The 8,711-nt window shown below is 39.6% G+C and overlaps 1 protein-coding gene across 3 annotated transcripts in view; it reads left to right on the forward strand.

The window, feature by feature from the left end:
* Window positions 1-308: 308 nt before the first annotated feature.
* Window positions 309-8,711, forward strand: part of slc35e2b (solute carrier family 35 member E2B) — a 40,286-nt gene continuing 31,883 nt past the window's right edge. For 2 of the 3 annotated variants that reach the window (XR_007265262.1, XM_048614922.1), the window contains exon 1: window positions 309-502. The gene's annotated coding sequence lies outside the window, so the exon portion shown is untranslated. Of the gene's footprint in view, window positions 503-6,489; window positions 6,598-8,711 lie in introns of all 3 variants that reach the window. The other variant, XM_048614923.1, reaches the window with a different exon arrangement.

Below are 8,711 nucleotides of genomic sequence, written 5' to 3' on the forward strand. Positions count from 1 at the left end.
TGTGAGGAAAATGAAACTTTTTCACTCAGCGAGTAGGTGGTGTATGGAATGCAGAGCCCAGGAATATGCTGCCATTCAAGAGGGCATCGGAAAAATAGAAAAGGTGTGCAGGAATCTGGGGAAAAGGCAGGAGATTGGCACGAAGTAATTGTACAATTAATAGTATCAATTGTATGATCCTGTGGTATCAGTCAAGTGAAGAAGTTTGCCCCTGGCAGGGACATGAACAATGACCTGGTGGGCAGTAATTGTCGTACAGTTCCTTGACATAACACGCTACAGGCCCATAATGCACAGCGGGAGGACCATCTTGACGCCAGCGGGCGCTCTTTGTCTCAACGAACGCCACAGCGAAGGGCGCTGTAAGGTGCTGTTTTTCGCCGTGAATGGAGGGCGTTCCGTCGAATAGTCTGTGTATAGTTACAGAGTGATGGGAAAGGTGCGGTTAGGATGTGTGGGGAAAGGCTGACCGGACCTCGGTGGGTGAGGAGAGATGCAGCGGGTGAGTGGTCAGTGCGGACCGGAAAGGGGCAATAGTGGTGCGGACCCGAAAGGGGCAATAATGGTGCGGACCCGAAAGGGGCAATGAGTTGGGCTTTCCCCCGTTTCGGCTGCGACTGAGGGCGATTGTTATTGTGAGCTGTTTGTGGTGATCTTCCGGGACTCTTACTGTTCGAAATGTTTTTGCTATTTAAAAAAAAAATCGACGGCAAATTCTGACAATCATTTATGTGGAAGAAGATGATCTGCAACTTGTCTTCCAGATGAAATTGTGGAATGGTTTTTTTTAAAAAAAAAAGTCCTCGCGTGTAGGTTAGTCTGAAGATCTGATATTTTCCCTGAATGTCGATTTGCACATTCGTTTTAAGCTCAAAATGTCTCAGAATTTCATGCCACATTTCGGTTTGGAAATTCGCGCACGATTAATTGGGGTGGGGGGAGGGTAAAGGAGAAGTAAAGTGATTATTTTTCTCTTGCGCAGAGATTTCACCGACAGCATGATAAATCTACAACAAAAGAATAATCACAGTTGTGTCTACGTAAGCAGCACTGGAGTGGAAGACTTCATGAAATTTCCACTCGAATTCTTATCTTTTAGCAAGTAACAATGTAACAAGCAATTTGTTTCATTAGAAGTAATTCTTTCATTGGATAGAACGAGTTATTTGAAGTTCTTCAAAACAATTTGAATTGTCAATTTCAAATCTTAATCACAACCCAAAACTGTGTCGTATTTAAGGAAAAATCATTACAACCTATTTCAGTAAGTAATGTAATAAGTGAAAATCCAGAACATTAGTCACATTTTTGCGTTTTTACTTTGGACTGATCTGGGAGTGTGTTCAGTCGCAGCATCTGCCACATCTAGGCTGCAGCTAGCATGAGAAACATAAATAATTTGGAAATAATCAGATCATTTTTAGAAGGTGCAAAAACACAAATTGCTGGAAAACCTCAGCAGGTCTGGCAGAATTTGTAGGAAGAAAACAGAATTAATGTTTCAGGTCCAGTGATTCTCCTTCAGAATTTTTTTCACTTTTATTTTTTAAAAGATGTTGAGTGAGGAATAAATATTGCCCAGAATATCTGTAGAACTCCCCTCCTCTGTGAGTGAAGTTATGGATCATACAAGATGCCACACCAAGGCCATTGTGTATATTATATCTCATGTAAAAGTGCAGCCTCAAAATTGTTGAGATGCACCCAGAACATGTGTTTAATTGTCTGGGATGAAAGTTTAAACCCATTTTCATCAATAGGCGATACACCTTATAAGCTTGTAAATATGTCATGTCTAAACTGATTGGAAATACGGAATATTTACAAAAAAATCTTAATAATGTCAGAAATTTTAGCATGCAGAACAATAATTTGACTTAGTTATTGAGGGATTGCCAAAGGATCAGGTGGGCAACGGTAACATGAAAGACAAATTTGTAGAAGTGCATCAGGAGTTGTTTCTATGTTGAACAACCTATCTGGAAACAGGCTATTTTTAGTTAGAATCATTTAGTACAGAAGAGGCCCTATGGCCCATTGGGTCTGTCCCACCAAAGATCTAGTAATGCATAATGAGGTAGAGTTAGTAAAAGATCTCAGAGGATTATCTGGGGTTAGTGATCACAACATGGTAAAATTTCAGATTCAGTCTGAGGAAGAACAACATTGATCTAAACCTGTGGGTTCATCTTTATTAAGAGCAATTACAGCGTTATATATAGAAAAGGTTGAGTGACGTGGGCTGGGAGAAGTGGCAGACAAGCAGATATTTAAGCCGATATCTAATGCTGAGCAAAGATTTATTCCTGTCAAAAAGGAGGACCCTATGAGAAGGATGAACCACCTATGGTTAACAAAGGCAGTCAAGGAATATATCCAATCAAAACAAGGCATACAGAGCGGCAAAAGCAGTAGAACATAGGATTGGGAATTTTTGGAACTAGCAGCGGACGCCTGAAAAGCTAATATAGAGAGAGAAAATTGGAGGTAAATCAGCAAGAGATAAAAGAAAAATACAAACAGCAAGAGCTGCTATGAGTATAAAACGTTTTGCACCCTTGGAGGATATGACTGCAGAATTGATAACAGGGAACTGGGAAATGGCAAATGATTTAAACCAATATTTTGAGCATGAAGCATCAAGCTTCATGGTTGAGGACACTAAACATCCCAAAAATATGAGATAATCAAGATGCTAAATGGAAAAGTCTTGCAAAAAGTTTCTATTGTGAGGGACAACTAATTTGTATTTGTGACAAACTGAGGCTGAAGACAGACAAGTTACCAGGACCTGATAGCCTGCAGCTAAGGGTGTTGAAAGAACTGGCTGCAGAGATTGTCAAAGCATTGGTCAAAATATTCAAGAATAAACTGAATTCTGGGAGGATTCCAGCGTTTTGGAGCCACTAATGTCAGGCCCCTGTTCAAGAAGAGACTGGAAGTAGGAAGCTATAGGCCAGTTAACTTAACAGTTGTCTTTGGATTATGCCAGAGTCTGTTATTAAGGAAGAAGTAGCAGGACATTTCAAAAAGCTAAATACAATCAAACTGATTCAGCATGGTTTTATTAAAGAGAAATCATGTTTAACAAATCTGCTGGACTTTTATGAGGATATAACAAACACTTGATAAAGCAGAACCAATGGATGAAGTGTATTTGGATTTCCAGAAAGCATTTGCTAAGGTTTCACACAAAAGATTATTGCACAAGATAGGAGCTCATGGTGTCAAGGGTAATAGCGTGGATTGAGCATCTGTTTGAAACACAGGAGACAGAGTCAGGATTAATGGGTATTTTACAGGTTGGAAAGATGTAAATTGTGGAGTGCCACAAGGATCACTTCTAGGGTCTCAATTACTTACTGTCTGTTAATGACTTGGAGGGCACAGAGTGAAATGTATCCAAATTTGCTGAAGATACAAAATAAGTGTGATGATGAGAACAGAAGGAACCTGCAGGGGGATTATACATGGCTTGAGTGAGTGGGCAAAAGCTTGGTAGAGTTTAATGTAGGATAGTGGGAGGTCATGCACTTTGGTAGGAAGAATCAAAAGGCAGCCAGTTATTTAAATGGAGAGAGACTGCAAAACATGTGCAGCACAGAGGGATCTGGACGTTCCCGAGCATGAAGCACAAAAAGCATGCAAGAGCAAGTAATTAGGGTCATAGAGATGCACAGCACAGAACAGACCTTTGGTCCAATTTGCCCATGCTGACAAGATATCCTAAATAAATCTAGTCCTGTTTGCCAGCATTTGGCCCAAATCCCTCTAAACTCTTCCTCTTCGTAGACCCACCAGATGCATTTTAAATGTTGTAATTGTACCAGCCTCCACACCTCGTCTGGCAGCTCATTCCATACATGCACCACTCTCTGTGTGAAAAAATTGTCCCCTAGATCCCTTTTAAATCTTTCTCCTCTCACCTTAAACCTCTGCTCTCTAGTTTTGGACTTGCTCACCCCAGGGAAAAGACCTTGTCTATTTACCCTATCCATGCCCCTCGTGATTTTATAAACCTCTATAAAGTCACCTCTCCGTTCCTGATGCCCCAGGGAAAATAGCCCCAGCTGCTTCAGCCTGTCCCTTTAGCTCAAGCCCTCCCCATTTAGCTCAAGCCCTCCAGCCCAGGCAACATCGTTGTAAATCTTTGCTGAACCCTTTCAAGTTTAACAACCTCCTTCCAATAGAGGGAGACCAGAATTGCATGCAGTATTCAAAAAGTAGTCTAACCAATGTCCTAATTAACAAGACAAATGAAATTTTGATCTTCATTGCAGAGGTTTGGAGTTTAAAAATAGGAAAGTCTTGTTACAACTGTGCAGGGTGTGGTGAGGATACGTCTGGAGTGCTGTATACAATTTTGGCACTGTATTTAAGAAAGGAAATGCTGGCATTGGAAGCAGTTCAAAACAGATTCACAATGCTGATTCCTGTGATAAAGAGGTGACATATCAAGACTAACTAAACAGGTTAGACCTTTATTCATGACGGTTAAAAAGAATGAGGGGTGAACTTATTGAAACATTGGCAAATCCCTCAGAATCGATAATCAAGGTAAGTGCTGAGATGATGCCCCCACTGGTGGGGGATTCTCGAATTAGGGGACATAGTTACAGAATAGGGGAACTTGCTCGCCAAGTTGGCCTGTTTTCAGTCAGACATATTGGCATCATTCTAGGTAACATCATCAGTGAGGCCTCCAATAAAGCGATGTTGTTCTACTCCGCTTGGAATTTATACTGTCCGGCCCATTATGGTGAGTTGTGTCATTTCCAGTTCTGTTCTGTATGGGTTTGTGTATGGGCTCCAATTTTATACGTTTGTTGATTGCATTATGGGCTGACAACAATGCCTCTAGGAATTCCCATGTGTGTCAATGTTTGGCTTGGGCTACTATAGTTACTTTGTCCCAATTAAACTGATGGCCTTCATTGGTCCGAATGCACTGATATTAGGGAAAGGTCATTGTGTTGTTTTGCTGCTAGCTGATGGTCATGTATTCTCACGGTCATTAATACCCACAAAATGCAGAACCAGCGTAGTTTACAAAATACCATGCAACGACTGCCACAAACATTACATTGGAACATTGGACAGACAGGAAGGAAACTAGCCATCAGAATACACAGCCATCAGCTAGCAGCAAAACAGCATGACAAACTTTCCCTACTATCAGTATACTCTGACAATGAAGGCCATCAGTTTAACTGGGACAACGTAACTATAGTAGCCCAAGCCAGACATAGACACGCATGGGAATTCCTAGAGGCACCGTTGTCAACTCGTGATGCAATCAACAAACATATAGAATTGGACCCCAAATACAAACCCATACAGAACAGAATTGGAAATGACACAACTCACCATAACAGACCGGACAATATAAATTCCAAATGGAGTAGAACAACATTGCTTCATGGAGGCCTCGCTGATGATGTTACCTATCCTGGTGACAAAACGTCTGAACGAAAACAAGCCAGCTCAGCGAGCAAGTCAGCAGCCACACCCACAACCCGAACTACAGATCTTTGCAAAAACCTTAAAGAATAAGGGAACATTAATTTAAAACTGAAATGTGAAGGAATTTCTTCCCCCAGAGGATAGTGAATGTGTAGAATTCTCTACTGCAGAGAGTTGTGAAGGCAAGATCACTGTAAGCATTGAAAGAGTAGGTCGGTAGATTTTTGAAATAAGCAGTTGAGGATTGAGGAGCTGGTGTGAAAGAGGAAGTTGGTGCCTGTGCCAGATCAGCCATGGTGGGGTGGGCATGAGTGGCTGAATGGCCTACTCCTGCTCGTGTCTTATGCCCTTGTATTCTTACATTGTTCCCTAACGTTCGTTGGCTAAAATAGAACAGTTTTTGTCCAATCTTGTACTGCACTGTTCACCAGTACAAAGCTTTTTGCTGCCAAAACAATATGCTGAAGATGCATGCAAATCTGAAATTAAAAACAGAGTGCTGAAATACTCGGCAAGTTTGGTAGCATCTTTCTAGAGAAACAAAGTGAGCATTTCAGGTCTGGGTACTTTCATCAGCACCTTTCATCCAAGCTTTTAGAAATGGATTCACCGCAGGGCTAGATTAATTGTTTATTATCAGTTACCTGCTTTCATTACACAAATTCCTTTCTCTCTCTTTTCTGTAATCACTTGGCTGTGGTCCTCCTTTGGTATTGTCAGATCTGCTGATTTTCTTCCCCTCATCTTATTGGATAATGTCTGACCTCCCACTAGGACTTTCTGACAGTTTAACAATTGATGAGAGCAACTTGACAGTGTTGGGCATTAGGTAGTTCAATTTTCTTCATGAATCTGAATTGGAATTCCATATGACAAGTTATATTTTGCATGAAGGTTGTGAGTTCAAGCTCATTCATGGGCTTGAGTAGTTCATCTATCCAGTTAAATAGTGATAAAGCATGTGTTTTATTGTTTAAAGTCTTTAAGTTAAAATATTAAGTCTGTCTGTCTTTTCTGATGGTTCAGGTGTACTGTAAAGATTTCATGGTGTTCTCTGAAGATAGTTGGTATGTTTTCCTGTCACCTTGACCAGTATTTTTCCTTCGACCAAGACCATCAAAAATGGATTAACTGGTAATGTCATCACTCTTTGAGAGCTAAGAAAAATACTACGTTTACCTATTTCAGTGATAACTTCCAGCAGTTAATTATATACAAGACTGCTTTAACAAAAACAACATGGGAGTTAAGGGATGGCATAAGTGATTTCCTGAAGGGCTTCAGTAAATTACACAAGATTATTGTAACTAAATTATCTGAAATGTTGAAATTTTCCAGAGAAATGCTCTGAAAATAAATGCTGGTGTTATTTCAAATATTTTAAGTTTAGATGTGTGTGGTAAATGAGTTCTTCATATGTAATGAGATTTATAATCCTTAGTGAAGTTTAGTATTTTTAGTTTGTTGATCTTCAGGTTAGAGTCTTACTCCAGAGCATTCAACTTGAAGTCTAAATTGATATTCAGTGTGGTGCTATTAGTGGTGTGTGTCAGGTTCAGTCTTTCAGATAAGATGTTAAATGCTGTCTGCCTTCTCTTTTGAAATTCAAAGATCCCACAACACTTACTGTGCACATCAGGGATTTCTTCCCTTGGGTCCTTCCTGTTGAACATTTATCCCTTAGATTGCCTTAATGTTATTACATTATAGTTTAGAATGTTCTGAGGTTGTGAAAGACATGATATAAGTACGGGCTTTCTTTTAGGTTTTATTGGCCAAGTAAGATGTGTGCGTTAATCTCTAATTTTGTCTGTATAGCTGTTTCCCCCCACCCCCCCCCCAAAAATATATTTTCATGGGATGTGGGCATCACTAGCTGGGCGAGCTTTTTTGCTCCTCCCTGGCTGCCCTTGAGAATGTATTCATGAGCCACCTTCTGGAACCATTGTAGTTCTTTGACATGGATACACCCACAACGCTATTAGTGCAGTATTTAATATAGGATACAAGTTAGATCCAGGAACTATTGGTCTGGTGGTAGTATCCCTACATCTGAGCTAGAAGGTCCAATTTTGAGATCCACCTGCCCCAGATGTGTCACAATGTGTCTGATCAGGTTGATTTGTTTTTAAAACAAAACACTGCAAGTTGGACTAATTATTCAAGTGATTATTTTTTATTTGAAAACACCACCCTCCATTTCAGCTTGTTTGGAAACAATTGGTTTCATGAATTTTGAAGAATTGCTGTACAATTCAGCATATAAATGCTAAAGGTTTACTTGTAACTTAATGTTTTAATTTGCTACACGCTGCAATCTGAAGCATGTCCAACCAGCATTTTATTTAGTCCATACATCACTGACACCTTCTGTTTTCTGACATGCTTTAAAATGCCTGTGGTATTTCTGAATAACATATCGATTGGCTTTATTGTAAAAGTTAGTGATTTGCGGTCCTCTGTATTTACCTCAATCAATGTGTTACATGTGAAACCTAGCATGTTGACTTTTACCTTGTATTTTGTTGTCTTGCATTCTATTCATTATGTGTATTTGCTTCATTTATTTTGTGAAAGAAACAGTATTTATGTTCCAGTGATGCATATCAAATTTTTTACATGTACACTATCTCACATTTGGCCATCTCAGGATTGAGGCTTTGCCTGTTTGGATCATGCCAGTTTTTAGGAATAGAATTATTTCAGACTGGAACACCCTAATCCACTAATATGAGATACAGGAGAATTAGCTGATTAGGTTGCAAAACACAATTGGTTAATTGCCATGTCACTATTGGTATTAATTCACTTCTCAGTCATTGGATTTAACAACTTTTACATCTTGCCCATATCATTGTATCCTATTTAAAATGAGAAAAGATTAATCAAACTGAAATGATGTTAAAAATACCCTGTATTAGTTTAACTGAAAACTCTGGTTTTTATTCTTGCAAGATTGTAACTCTATGAACTAATTGGGCCAACTTCTTCTATGAAGATAGACTCGAGAAACTGGGAGTGTACTGTTTGGAGAAGAGGAGGTTGGATTGAAGTCTTTAAAATCCTGACCAGTCTAGACAGATAACAGCAGGAAATGCTCCCATCCAAAGAGATCAAGAATGAGTGGGTACAGATCTAAAGTAATTCCTAAAAGAACCAAAAGTGACATGAAGAAAAAAATTGGCATGATGAGTGTTTCTGATTGTGGTGGGAGCAGGTTCAGTTGAGGCACACAAGAAATAAATGGT

This window comes from Rhincodon typus, chromosome 31, assembly GCF_021869965.1.
Source record: "Rhincodon typus isolate 14 chromosome 31, sRhiTyp1.1, whole genome shotgun sequence".
In the NCBI taxonomy this organism is placed as follows: Eukaryota; Metazoa; Chordata; class Chondrichthyes; order Orectolobiformes; family Rhincodontidae; genus Rhincodon; species Rhincodon typus.